Genomic DNA, 14,616 nt, shown 5'->3' on the forward strand with positions numbered 1-14,616 from the left:
AAACAGGAGAGTGGGAGAGGACATCCAGGTGGGGGACTGGGTATGGTTAGCGGCCCAAGCGATGCCAGCCAAGTCGTTGGCTAAGAAGAAGCTGGGACACAGGCAGCTAGGGCCATACCAGGTGGAGGCTAGGATCAACCCTGTAGCTTTTCGACTGGCCCTCCCCGAAGGGTCCAGAGTGCACCCGGTCTTTCATAGGTCGGTGCTCACTCCCTACAAGACCCCGCACAGGTTTCAGGAGTCTGAAACAATACCGCACCCACGCACGAAGTCACCCGAGAGGGAGGGGGCACCCAGGGCCGAACCACTCAACGAGGTCACTGAGATCCTGGACTCGAGATGGGGGGTAGAGGGAGTAGAATACTTTCTAGCCAGAGAGGGTACCCCGGCCAGCGCCAATATTTGGGTGCCGGACTACGCTTTAGACGAACCTCTTCTGAAAGACGAGTTCCATGCACTTTTCCCGCATAGACCCATGCCAGCCGAGTACTTTGATGACTGGCTCTTTACGCCCACACTTTCAGACAGTACTTTCAGGGGCTTTTCTTCCGCCGAGGAGAGAACGCCAGACTCAAGCCCGCCCAGGGGATCGTGTTCGGGGGTAGACACAGAACCCTCTTACTGGTGGGACGAGCAACCAGAGGACGACTGGCGCAAGAAATGGCTGACGGGGCCTTGGCAGGCAGCACCAGACGAAGTAGCAATGGAAGAGGGAGCCGAGAACACCTTGGGTGAAGAACCCGCATTCGAACACACATACACCGAGCTGCTAGCAGAGGACATTGAAGCAAACGAACTGTATCCTGCATCTACCTCCGAGGAGCTGAGGCTCCCACGACCTGCCTCCGAGGGCCGGGAGGGGGGAAGGGGGGGCTTCGAGGGGGGGGATGGATGTCAGGGGTTCAGGGAGAGAGGCGCAGATGAGGGAGGAGACAGAGAGCGAGGGGGAAGGATTCCAGGGTGACGAGGAAGAGGACGACAATGACCCAAGATTGTCCATGAGTCCGTCCAGTGAATCGGAGGACTCCCAAAAGGGAGCCCCTCTGGTCAGGCCAAGGGGAGCTAGAGGGGGAAGCAGTCAGGAGCAGGGAAACGAAGGGGGAACCCCCAGTGGGAGTTGGAGATCGGGACCGGCTGCTCCGCCGGAACGGAGTGAAGGGGGTGGAGTGACCAGTGTGTCAGAAGGAGCAGAGCAGGAAGCAGAGAGGGGAAGGAGATCAGGGCAAGACGTCCTGCCGGAAGGGGAGGAAAGTAGTATCGAGGGCAGTGTAACTGTCGAAGGGAAGGTCAGGAGCAACGTACGCGCGCCAAGTTCAAAATGGGAGGCGCGCGGAAGTGAAGAGAGTCCTGGGGAGGAGCCTGGTCCCAAAGCCCGAAGGAGGGGGGAGGAGGCGCCAGAGGATTCAGCCTCTGGGGAGTCCCGAAGGGAGAGAACACAGGGGGGCAGAAAGACCCTGCGGAAAAGGAAAGAGAGGAAGAGGTGGACCAGTACAAGCCTCTTAAACTGGTGTAGAGGCGGGACTGACTCAGAGGGGACTTCAGCGGTCTAAGCGTAACAGACGTAGAGTCACGGAGCTCGGTTGTGAAGCTAAGAATGTTCTTTAATAAAAACTTTTGTACATAAGCCGGACTGGACTTTGGTCTCTTGTGAGCTGGGACCACGGGTGACTCTGACATATACAAATAAACAGCCATGTAAAATATATAATGATGAGGAATTTCATTGGAATTTATCCTGCTAAATAGTGCCATTTAGCACTCCAAGAGATACTATTAACAAAACCTCAGCCCCCCTTGCAGTTAATTCCGGGTTAATGTCAGACATATAGAATCGGATATTTTCATTGTGCCGTGATGTTAGACTACCCAAAAAGGGGGAGGTAGCATGAGTTTGCGTAGCAGGTTGTAAAATGGACAGTAGAAAAGGATATGTTCTACAGTGTCCGGCACATACAAAGAACATCCACAATGTCTATCATTTCTGGAGATGTATAAAAATCTGTCCTTGACAAAAGTTGAAGGAAAAACATTCAGTCGGGCTAAGATAAAGGTCCTGAGTTGGACAGAAATTATTATTTTTGAGAAATGTGACCCTGTTATCTCGGGAGAGCAAATTATATTTACACGTGACTTGATGTTGTATCCTCCCAATGTACCTTAATTTGTTTTGACTATTGCAATAAATATATTGCTCACTCAAATTATACAAGGGTTTCAAAATCTGATTTGAATACCAATAGATCTGATTTTCCTATGTAAGAGCTGGAACTTCTGGATTTATCAGAGTCCGTAAGTAGGTCAGAGAGTAGACTCAAAGGCTGGCAACAAAATGGAAATGCAACCAGTATTTTATAGTGCTAGCCCACACCCAATATTCCATCGTGTGTATACCTAGTTCTGCTCACATTGTCTCATACATGATTGAACTTGGGAGCCCCAGGAGACGTCTCAAGACGGACGTGAGGGTGATCTGACTGAGACATCTGTCACCCCATTGATCGCCAGGGCTGATCTGACTGACCTGGCTGGGTAGGCAGGTGTCCCCATGTTTCATGTGCGTCCCTCCCTAAGCTGCACGCTCGGTGGAAGAGGAAGACTATGCCAGGTAGAAGGAGTGTACCGGTTCTTCAATCAAGGCTTGATGATAGCTGTGCTCCCTGTATAGATAGAACCTCCCTGATAGAACCTCCCTCTGTAATGCAAGAATCTCAGCTAAATAATTTCAGCTACATAGTTTGTGAGCGCCCTGCCTTCTTTGCCCCTATCAGAAGAATGTCTCTTCTGTCCCCTAAACTTACAAAGATCGCAGCACACAGAAACAGGCACTTACAAATGTTAATAAAAGGGTATTTGTTTTGGAACCATGGGATCTGTCCCTTTGGAATGACTATCCTGTTTACTGCTGGCAAATAAGCAGAAAAGTTGGAGGAAGAGAATCCAAGGGTTGTTATTGCTCTGTTTCTAAGGGTGGTCCAGATGCCCAGATTTCAGGTACATGCCTGAGAAGGCTGCCAAGAGGAAGGAAAGAGAAGCAAACTCACCTGTATCAGCCTGGGAAGAAGTCAGTGGCAGGCTGGCCCCGCAAAGGAGTCCCACAAATGGTAAGAAGATCTTGGCCCACATTTTAGGATTCAGTGTGAATGGCATGTGGGCCACCAGGCCTGCTTATATAGCATCCTGGTGAGATATGTTTCCCATCTGTAGCTCCACCCAGACAATCCAAGAAGAGGCTATTAGGTGAGGTTCTCGGAACGTCCTTCCAGGAACTTGAGTGTAATTGGGATTTGTGGGCAATCCTTATAACTATGGGGAAGTTCGCCTATTATTATTTAATAACAATGCTATTTATCTAGTATAGCATCTAGATCAAGGGAAGTAATAGTGCCACTGTATTCTGCTCTGGTCAGACCTTACCTGGAGTACTGTGTCCAGTTCTGGGCACCACAATTCAAGAAGGACACTGACAAACTGGAACGTGTCCAGAGGAGGGCAACCAAAATGGTCAAAGGCCTGGAAACGATGCCTTATGAGGAACGGCTAAGGGAGCTGGGCATGTTTAGCCTGGAGAAGAGGAGGTTAAGGGGTGATATGATAGCCATGTTCAAATATATAAAAGGATGTCACATAGAGGAGGGAGAAAGGTTGTTTTCTGCTGCTCCAGTAAAGCGGACACGGAGCAATGGCTCCAAACTACAAGAAAGAAGATTCCACCTAAACATTAGGAAGAACTTCCTGACAGTAAGAGCTGTTTGACAGTGGAATTTGCTGCCAAGGAGTGTGGTGGAGTCTCCTTCTTTGGAAGGCTTTAAGCAGAGGCTTGACAACCATATGTCAGGAGTGCTCTGATGGTGTTTCCTGCTTGGCAGGGGGTTGGACTCGATGGCCCTTGTGGTCTCTTCCAACTCTATGATTCTATGATTCTATGATTCTAATTTGTATACCACCTTTCATTAGCAGATCACAGGTGAGGATGTTTCACCCCTCCCATTGCAAGAACCTGCTGACAATATTTCAGAAAGGAGGGGGCGGATTTTGCTCATCGCTTCTTCCGCTCCAGCCTGTGGGAGTCTGAGTGTTATCTGTATATAGATAAGGTGACTGCTCAAGCAGCTGTAACTCATGCAGTCCAGCGTCTCCGATTAGTCTTTAGTTAGTTTATGCAGTAGCTGTAGATAATAAAAGAAGTTATACTTCAGAGCTGTCGTTCGTGTGGTTCATACTCTGCTGTGCTCCACTGACTTTTGGAACTGAGTTTGGTGCTCAGTGTTTCTAAGGGTGGTTGCAGGTGCCCAGATGTCAGGTACATGCATGAGAAGGCTGCAAAGAGGAAGGAAAGAGAAGCAAACTCACGTAGCTCCACTCAGACAATCCAAGAAGAGGCTATTCTGTGAGGTTCTCAGAAAGTCCTTCCAGAAACCTGAGTGTAATTGGGATTATTTAATTGTTATTATTTAATTTGTATACTACTCTTCATTAGCTGATCACAGGCAGTTCAGAACATAAAAGTACAACATGAGAACACAAAATATATAATCTTCTTCCCTGATCTTCTTTATTTTATTTTTTTGGGTGTACAACTTCTTTTTATTATTATTAAAGATTTTCTTGTTTTACAGAGGTATGTGTAATGTCTCTTGTATTTTTTCCATGTAACATTTTTACAAATCAGTTTCATTTGTTGAGACATTAGTGGGGGGGAAAGGGGTGGAGGGGGGGAAGATGTGTGGGATTGGGGTGGGGTCGGGTGGCGATGTTTCTATTTTGCTTAATGTATGTAGGGTTTCGTGTCAGCGTTACTCGTGCCGGTTCTCTGCTGTTCATTTGTGTTTCTTTGGTGGTGAGAGAGATTGGGGTTGGTCTATGGTGTGGTTGTTTGTTTGTGATTGGCTGTGGTGATCTTTGTTTTCGTGTGTGAGTGCGGTGTGTGTGTGTGTTTTGGATCAGGTTAGCCATACTGATTTGTATGCTGTTGGTGTGTTATTGTCATTGTCTTGTTGGGCTGTGTATGTGATAAAGGGGAGCCATACTGGGATAAAGGCGTCTTCTTCTGCTTGTCCCCGTGTCAGTTTCAGTTTATTGGTTAATTTTTCTAGTAAGGCTGTTTCCCATACTATTTGGTACCATTGGTCCATGCTTACTCTTGACAGGTCTCTCCAGTGTCTGGTTATGGTGTTTCTGGCTGCTGAAAGTAGGTGGGTTATGAGTTCTTTGTGGTGTAAATGGGCATTGTTGTCTTGGAAGATGTTTAGTAGGGCCAGTTCTGGGGTGGTGTCTAATACTTGCTTAGACAAGAGACTAGGGCCCTGCGGGACCTGACATCTTTCCGCAGGGCCTGCAAGACAGAGTTGTTCCACCAGGCCTTTGGTCAGGGCGCAGCCTGACTCCCTCCTCTGGCAACCTGCACAGAATATTGCTTAATTGGTTGCCACTAATTTGATTTTAATTTTTATAATGAATATTTTGAATGTGTGATTATTTGATTATTTGATTATTGTTAGCCGCCCTGAGCCCGGCTTCGGCTGGGGAGGGCGGGATATAAATAAAATTTATTATTATTATTATTATAGTTATTTTACATATTTCTTGTATGGCTGTTGTCCAGAATAGTTGGCTTTTGGGGCACTCCCACCACATGTGGAGGTATGTGCCTGTGGAGGTGCACCCTCTCCAGCATTTTGGTGAGGTTCCTGGGCGTATTAGCGCTAGTTTTCTTGGTGTTCGGTACCACCTGTAGGTGAGTTTCAGAGTGAGTTCTTTTCTTTTCATTGATATGGATTTAAAGGGGGGTTTAGACCACATTCTGATCCATTGAGTGGGGTTAATCTCATAGCCTATGTCATTCTCCCATTGTTTTTTGATTGCGTCTAGGGGGTTTGTGGGATTTTGGAGTAGCATTTTGTATATTGCAGATACCATCCCTTTACCGTTTCCCTTTGTTGTTAGGAGGAGGTTTTCGAAGGTTGTCAGGGGCCTAGTTGCTGCTGATTTTACTGTTGGGTTGTTTAAGAGGGCGTGTAGTTGTTGTTGTGCTAACCAGGGCATTTGGTGTCTTCTAGTTTGTCTTGTATTTCTTGTGTTGACAAAGGTTTGTTATTTTTATAAAAGTCTATTAGGCGATATAAACCTTTGGTTTGCCAGGTTTTTATCTGGAGGTTTTGTGCTGCATGGCGGAAAAATGGGTGGTACGCCAGGGGGATTGGTGGGGATGGGGTTGGGGATAGTTTGCCTATTTCTGTTTTTTATGTGAGAAGATAAAAGAGTGTAGTTTTCTCTGCCAACTGCGGAGTTGGGTTGGGGGAATCCAGATTGGGAGGGTTTGGAATAGGTAGGTTAGTTTTGGGAGGGTGATCATTTTGATCATGGCTATTTTGTCTGAGAGAGTGAAATTCATGTTGTTCCATCTCTTTAGGTCTTTGTTAATTTGTCGCCACAGGGGCTTGTAGTTGTGGAGGTACAATTTATTGAGGTTTCTGGTTATTTGTACCCCTAGGTATCCGCACTTGGTGTGGCAAAGTTTTATTTTGGTGACCTTTGTGAGTTCATTTTGGGTGTGAGGAGGGGTGTTGAAGCACATAGCTTCTGACTTTGTAAAATTTACCTGTAGGCCCGACACCATTGCAAATGTGTTGAGTTCTCTGATTAGGGAGGTTGCTGTGCTTAAGGGGTCTGGTGTTGTGACCATTAGGTTGTCTGCAAGGAGCCCTAATTTATAGGTTCTGCCTTTTATTTCCACTCCCTTGATGTCTGTGGCTGCTTGGATTTGGATTGCTAAGGGTTCCAGAGGCAGGATAAATAAGAAGGGAGACAGTGGGCATCCTTGTTTCGTGCCTCTTTGGATAGCTATAGTATTAGAATCCATATTGTTAGTTGCTTGGCGAGTTCCTGCCCCCCACCAGGATAAATAAAGACACGAGACACCATAATTAAGGTTAATTGGGCGAATTAGGCCACAACGTTATTGAATTCAGGAATGAGAGGCATTGGCTTAGGCATTGGTCCTATCGACTATCCGGCTCCAGCCCATTTGCTGGAGACACGGGGAAGGGTTAACACTTTATCGGGGGAGTCTCCTGCCAAGGCACGTCGACTAGGAGCTCCCCCAGGTCACCGCTCTGGGGCGTGCCTTTGGCCCACACCTCCATAGGCTTCGGACAGGGCCACGCCCCCCGGAGTCCTTTAACGGACCACCCTTCGCTCACTGGGGGGAGATGATGGCGTTCCTCCCCCCACATCCTCTTAACCCCTTCTTACCAATGCCTACCGCCAATGCCGAAAAGTTGTGACGAGTTGCTACGAGGTAGGCGAAAAACCAAAAGGCTACAAATTGCCAATTGTGAAAAATTCCTACCATGCCCCTTGCGGCGACAGGCCGTAGTCCATAGCAAAGTCAAAGACCTACCTAAAGCATACCCAAAGGGAGGGAGGGTGGGAAAATGTGAGGGCTAGCTGGCGAAAAGAGGGCGAGCCCCCTCTGCGCTGGCCCTAAATAGGGCAGACCTGGCCGGGATTCCCCTGTTCTCGCGGGGGCTGAAACCAGCCCCCGCTCATGTGGGGGTGGGCATGAAGCCCGCAATCCCACCTCCTGGGCAGGCCGGAAGTGGCTTTCTGCATTTTGCTGAGGTTTGGGAGTATATTTGTTTGAGGATTTGTAGGAAGTAGGGGCCAAATGTCATGTTAGTTAGTACTGCTAATATGTATTTCCACTCTAAGCAATCAAAGGCTTTGAGGATGTTTAGGGACATAATTGTCAATGGGAGTTTAGTTGCCTTGCTGTGTTCAATCAGGTTCAGTAGTTTCCTGATGGGGTCTGTTATATTGCGGCCAGGGACAAAGCCAGTCTGGTCTGGGGCTATTAACTTGTGTACAAAGATTTTTAGGCGGTTGGCCAAGATTGATGTGAATATCTTGTAGTCTTGGTTTATTAATGAGATTGGGCAGTATGATTCTACTTTGAGGCTGTCTTTTAGTGGTTTTGGGCCATACCCATGTATTTTACAGGTGTGTCTTCCACTGCCTCCCGCAGTTTGGTCAAACTCATGTTGGTAGCTTCGAGAACACCCTAAATTAGCTATTTAGGGAGGTCTTGAAATGTGTGGACTGGGCCACCAGGGCAAGTGTCTGAACCTTCATCTGATAGGAAATGTTTTGCAGCAGTGGGCAACAGATAAAAAAAGTGACATTGAGGAGAATCGTATGGCAGAGGGAGGGAGAGTGAGAAATGTCCTTATTTTCAAATGAGGAATGTTGGAGAGTATGCATACAGTGTACTCTGCCTCCCCATTTTATCCTCAAAAAACCCTGGTGAGGTGGGTTATGTGGATAGACAGTGACTAGCCAAAAGCATTCTAGTGAACTTCATGGTTATGTGCTACACACACTTTGCTTCTACAATAATCAAACTTCAATATGATTTTGCAGGGAGATTAATCCGTTCCCCACTTCTTTCCAGAACCCACCCACCACCTCAATCAAGTGATCACATCAAGAGATATCTGCGAGTTTGCTCACTTTTATTCAGCCTTAGGCTACCTAATTACATGGATATTATTGAATCTGGGAAAGGCTGGGGAGGGAAAACTGGGATAGGTTGAGAAAGGGGTGTGCATCACTTTTCACCCTGGGATTTCTCCTCAGGCCTCTGGGTGGGCTCCACGGTGCCTGCTGTGCGGGTAAACGTACAGGAGTATGAAGTGCCGATGTTCCAGTCAGAGTAGGGGACTACCACCTGGCTGAAGACCAAGAGGGAATCCTTGATGCTGCCCTTCAATAATCGGGGATTAACATGGCGACCTTCAAGGAGGGCATTCTTCACCCACTGGACAGAAACTTCACTTGCCTTGGGCCCTATGACCATGCCGGTGAGGATTGTCTGTGCTCGCTGAAGGCTGCTTTCTTTATGGTTGGCGCGATAGAGGTTCTCATGGGGACCGTTCCCTTTGTCTTTTTAAGTTTTGGGGTGAGGAAAGTATGAGAGAAAGGGAGAGGCAACAGCTATTAATTTTAGACATACTTGATGGACAACATTTATGACACCATTTAGTGCTGATTATTTTCTGCTGCATTCTCTGACAAACATTTTTAATCTGTAGATAGAGGGGTGTAAATCCTTAATGAAAGCTTTAAGGAGCAAAGGGGATTTAACTGAAGTTCTTGTGTGTGTGGACCTGAGTAGGAAGATCTATGGCACATACATGGGGCTTCCTTGACCTGGATGAGGACACAGTGGGATAGTGGAGATTCCAGGAATATTTACACAGCTCCTTCCCCCAACATATATAAAGAAAGCGCCCAGCACAAAAAGCATCCCAGCCTTCCCAGAGAAGGTATTGGTGTATAGGCTGGGTTTGAAAACCAAGGATAGCTAAAAACGTCCCATATCCAATGATACCATCTCTGCACAGTTGCTCCTGGAAACAATCATCCTGCTCCCAAACCATGCTTTTCAAAGGAAATCTAAGTCCCAACTGTGTCGAGAGTTTATACCTTCAAGTTCATTGACTTTTGTTTGGGACTCAGGGACTGATAAGAGATAAGAGGAGAATTACTGTTCAGACCTCCACCTGACTGATTGCAATTTCAAGTTGTGTCTTTCGTCAATACTAGCACTGATATCATGGCAACTGTTGGGGAAAGTCTTATCTCAACAGGCCATAATGGAAAGCAGAAATAAATTACTGAATTAAGGAGGAAGCAGTCTTGAAATGGTCTGTCCTTGAGAGGTTCTTAAGCAATCAGGAAACAATTATCCCGCTTCCAAACCGTGCTTTTCAAAGGAAAACTAAGTCCCAACTGTGTCGAGAATTTTTACCTTCAGGTTCATTGACTTTTGTTTCAGACTCAGGGAGGGATACTCGACAGATGAAGTTGTGCAGCTCCGAATCGTCTAGTGGTTTAAGGCTGAGGTGTGCTGTGTTACCAGTGTGTGCACTTATGATGCCAGAGGTGTTATCTGATTGGCCACCTGCCTCCCACGTAATCGTCATGTCTAGGGGGACAAAGCCAGAGATAGTGCACACCAATATTGCACCTAAGGGAACAAAATAGATAGACAGACAGACAGATGAAATTCCTGGTTTTTTAATGACTTTATATTACTGTTTTTATGGTTTTTCTGATATTGCTTTACAGTTTTTATGTTGCTTAGTGCACTATTTAAGATTTCAGCAGCTTAGAAACCTCTGCTTTTCATCTCCGTCCTTCCAGTCTTGCTTTTGTCTGCCATCTGTTCTTCTCTACGCCCCTGTGATTTTCCTTCTCTCTGACCCTCTTTCCTATGCATATTCTCTTTTCGTGGAATCATAGAATTCCAGAATTGGAAGGGACCCCAATGCTCATCTAGTTGAACCCCCTGTAATGCTTGCTTACTTACTTCATCAAAACTTTTCTAGGCATTACAAATATAGGGCATCCTAAAACATTTAAAATATATACAAATAAAGAGCCATGTAAAATATATAATGATGAGGAATTTCATTGGAATTTATCCTGCTAAATAGTGCCATTTAGCACTCCAAGAGATCCTATTAACAAAACCTCAGCCCCCCTTGCAGTTAATTCCAGGTTAATGTCAGACATATAGAATCGGATATTTTCATTGTGCCGTGATGTTAGACCACCCCAAAAGGGGGAGGTAGCATGAGTTTGCGTAGCAGGTTGTAAAATGGACAGTAGAAAAGGATATGTTCTACAGTGTCCGGCACATACAAAGAACATCCACAATGTCTATCATTTCTGGAGATGTATAAAAATCTGTCCTTGACAAAAGTTGAAGGAAAAACATTCAGTCGGGCTAAGATAAAGGTCCTGAGTTGGACAGAAATTATTATTTTTGAGAAATGTGACCCTGTTATCTCGGGAGAGCAAATTATATTTACACGTGACTTGATGTTGTATCCTCCCAATGTACCTTAATCTGTTTTGACTATTGCAATACATATATTGCTCACTCAAATTATACAAGGGTTTCAAAATCTGATTTGAATACCAATAGATCTGATGTTCCTATGTAAGAGCTGAAACTTCTGGATTTATCAGAGTCCGTAAGTAGGTCAGAGAGTAGACTCAAAGGCTGGCAACAAAATGGAAATGCAACCAGTATTTTATAGTGCTAGCCCACACCCAATATTCCATCGTGTGTATACCTAGTTCTGCTCACATTGTCTCATACATGATTGAACTTGGGAGCCCCAGGAGACGTCTCAAGACGGACGTGAGGGTGATCTGACTGAGACATCTGTCACCCCATTGATCGCCAGGGCTGATCTGACCGACCTGGCTGGCTAGGCAGGTGTCCCCATGTTTCATGTGCGTCCCTCCCTAAGCTGCACGCTCGGTGGAAGAGGAAGACTATGCCAGGTAGAAGGAGTGTACCGGTTTTTCAATCAAGGCTTGATGATAGCTGTGCTCCCTGTATAGATAGAACCTCCCTGATAGAACCTCCCTCTGTAATGCAGGAATCTCAGCTAAATGATTTCAGCTACATAGTTTGTGAGAGCCCTGCCTTCTTTGCCCCATCAGAAGAATGTCTCTTCTGTCCCCTAAACTTACAAAGATCGCAGCACACAGAAACAGGCACTTACAAATGTTAATAAAAGGGTATTTGTTTTGGAACCATGGGATCTGTCCCTTTGGAATGACTATCCTGTTTACTGCTGGCAAATAAGCAGAAAAGTTGGAGGAAGAGAATCCAAGGGTTGTTATTGCTCTGTTTCTAAGGGTGGTTCCAGATGCCCAGATTTCAGGTACATGCCTGAGAAGGCTGCCAAGAGGAAGGAAAGAGAAGCAAACTCACCTGTATCAGCCTGGGAAGAAGTCAGTGGCAGGCTGGCCCCACAAAGGAGTCCCACAAATGGTAAGAAGATCTTGGCCCACATTTTAGGATTCAGTGTGAATGGCATGTGGGCCACCAGGCCTGCTTATATAGCATCCTGGTGAGATATGTTTCCCATCAGTAGCTCCTCCCAGACAATCCAAGAAGAGGCTATTAGGTGAGGTTCTCGGAACGTCCTTCCAGGAACTTGAGTGTAATTGGGATTTGTGGGCAATCCTTATAGCTATGGGGAAGTTCGCCTATTGTTATTATTTAATAACAATGCTATTTATCTAGTATAGCATCTAGATCAAGGGAAGTAATAGTGCCACTGTATTCTGCTCTGGTCAGACCTTACCTGGAGTACTGTGTCCAGTTCTGGGCAGCACAATTCAAGAAGGACACTGACAAACTGGAACGTGTCCAGAGGAGGGCAACCAAAATGGTCAAAGGCCTGGAAACGATGCCTTATGAGGAACGGCTAAGGGAGCTGGGCATGTTTAGCCTGGAGAAGAGGAGGTTAAGGGGTGATATGATAGCCATGTTCAAATCTATAAAAGGATGTCACATAGAGGAGGGAGAAAGGTTGTTTTCTGCTGCTCCAGAGAAGCGGACACGGAGCAATGGCTCCAAACTACAAGAAAGAAGATTCCACCTAAACATTAGGAAGAACTTCCTGACAGTAAGAGCTGTTTGACAGTGGAATTTGCTGCCAAGGAGTGTGGTGGAGTCTCCTTCTTTGGAGGTCTTTAAGCAGAGGCTTGACAACCATATGTCAGGAGTGCTCTGATGGTGTTTCCTGCTTGGCAGGGGGTTGGACTCAATGGCCCTTGTGGTCTCTTCCAACTCTATGATTCTATGATTCTATGATTCTAATTTGTATACCACCTTTCATTAGCAGATCACAGGTGAGGATGTTTCACCCCTCCCATTGCAAGAACCTGCTGACAATATTTCAGAAAGGAGGGGGCGGATTTTGCTCATCGCTTCTTCCGCTCCAGCCTGCGGGAGTCTGAGTGTTATCTGTATATAGATAAGGTGACTGCTCAAGCAGCTGTAACACTCATGCAGTCCAGCGTCTCCGATTAGTCTTTAGTTAGTTTATGCAGTAGCTGTAGATAATAAAAGAAGTTATACTTCAGAGCTGTCGTTCGTGTGGTTCATACTCTGCTGTGCTCCACTGACTTTTGGAACTGAGTTTGGTGCTCACGGTTTCTAAGGGTGGTTCCAGATGCCCAGATTTCAGGTACATGCATGAGAAGGCTGCATAGAGGAAGGAAAGAGAAGCAAACTCACGTAGCTCCACTCAGACAATCCAAGAAGAGGCTATTCTGTGAGGTTCTCAGAAAGTCCTTCCAGAAACCTGAGTGTAATTGGGATTATTTAATTGTTATTATTTAATTTGTATAATACTCTTCATTAGCTGATCACAGGCAGTTCAAAACATAAAAGTACAACATGAGAACACAAAATATATAATCTTCTTCCCTGATCTTCTTTATTTTTTTTTTGGGTGTACAACTTCTTTTTTTTATTATTAAAGATTTTCTTGTTTTACAGAAGTATGTGTAATGTCTCTTGTATTTTTTCCATGTAACATTTTTACAAATCAGTTTCATTTGTTGAGACATTAGTGGGGGGGAAAGGGGTGGAGGGGGGGAAGATGTGTGGGGTTGGGGTGGGGTCGGGTGGCGATGTTTCTATTTTGCTTAATGTATGTAGGGTTTCGTGTCAGCGTTACTCGTGCCGGTTCTCTGCTGTTCATTTGTGTTTCTTTGGTGGTGAGAGAGATTGGGGTTGGTCTATGGTGTGGTTGTTTGTTTGTGATTGGCTGTGGTGATCTTTGTTTTCGTGTGTGAGTGCGGTGTGTGTGTGTGTTTTGGATCAGGTTAGCCATACTGATTTGTATGCTGTTGGTGTGTTATTGCGTGGCAATACCCACCCCTTCCCCCAAAGATAGTAAATAAAGACACCGGACACCAGAATTAAGGTTAATGGGCGAAAATGGCCACAACTTTATTGATTACAGGTAAGAGCGGTATTGGCTTTAGGCATTGGCCCTAACCGACTATCGGTATAAAACCGTGAAGGGTTAAGCACCGACAGGGGGAGCCCCCGAGATGCACATCCGTAGGTACTCCCCGAGGGATCACCGCTCGGGGGCGCGCTTTAGGCCCTAGCCTCCGTAGGTTTCGGACGAGGCGACGCCCCCCGGAGTCCTTTAACGAACTATCCTTCAGCATTTGGGGGAGGTGATGGCGTTCCTCCCCCCGACCCATTTGCATATTAAATCCCCTGCCAATGCCTAACCGCCAAAACGGAGAGAGTTGTGACGTTTGCTACGAGGTAGGCGAAAAAACCAAGTGGCTTCCAAATACAGCCAATTAGCCAAATGGAAAAATTCCTACCAGGCCCCTTGCGGCGACCAGCCGAAGCCCATAGCAAAGTCCAATGCAAACCTAGAGGGTGGGTGGGTGGGAACCGCTGCTGCTAAAGGAGAGAAAAAGGGGCGAGCTGGGGCTGCCCCTTTTTGTGGATTTGTCATTGTCTTGTTGGGCTGTGTATGTGATAAAGGGGAGCCACACTGGGATAAAGGCATCTTCTTCTGCTTGTCCCCGTGTCAGTTTCAGTTTATTGGTTATTTTTTCTAGTAAGGCTGTTTCCCATACTATTTGGTACCATTGGTCCATGCTTACTCCTGACAGGTCTCTCCAGTGTCTGGTTATGGTGTTTCTGGCTGCTGAAAGTAGGTGGGTTATGAGTTCTTTGTGGTGTAAATGGGCACTGTTGTCTTGGAAGATGTTTAG

At 46.1% G+C, this 14,616-nt stretch overlaps 1 gene segment (V, D, J or C); it reads right to left on the minus strand.

Annotated features, from left to right (window-relative positions):
* Positions 1-14,616, minus strand: part of LOC309327117 (immunoglobulin heavy constant mu-like) — a 33,026-nt gene that overhangs the window by 6,798 nt on the left and 11,612 nt on the right. The window contains exon 3 of the C gene segment in view: positions 9,809-10,027.

Source organism: Podarcis erhardii (genome assembly GCF_964252035.2).
Source record: "Podarcis erhardii genome assembly, chromosome: 13".
Lineage (NCBI taxonomy): Eukaryota > Metazoa > Chordata > Lepidosauria > Squamata > Lacertidae > Podarcis > Podarcis erhardii.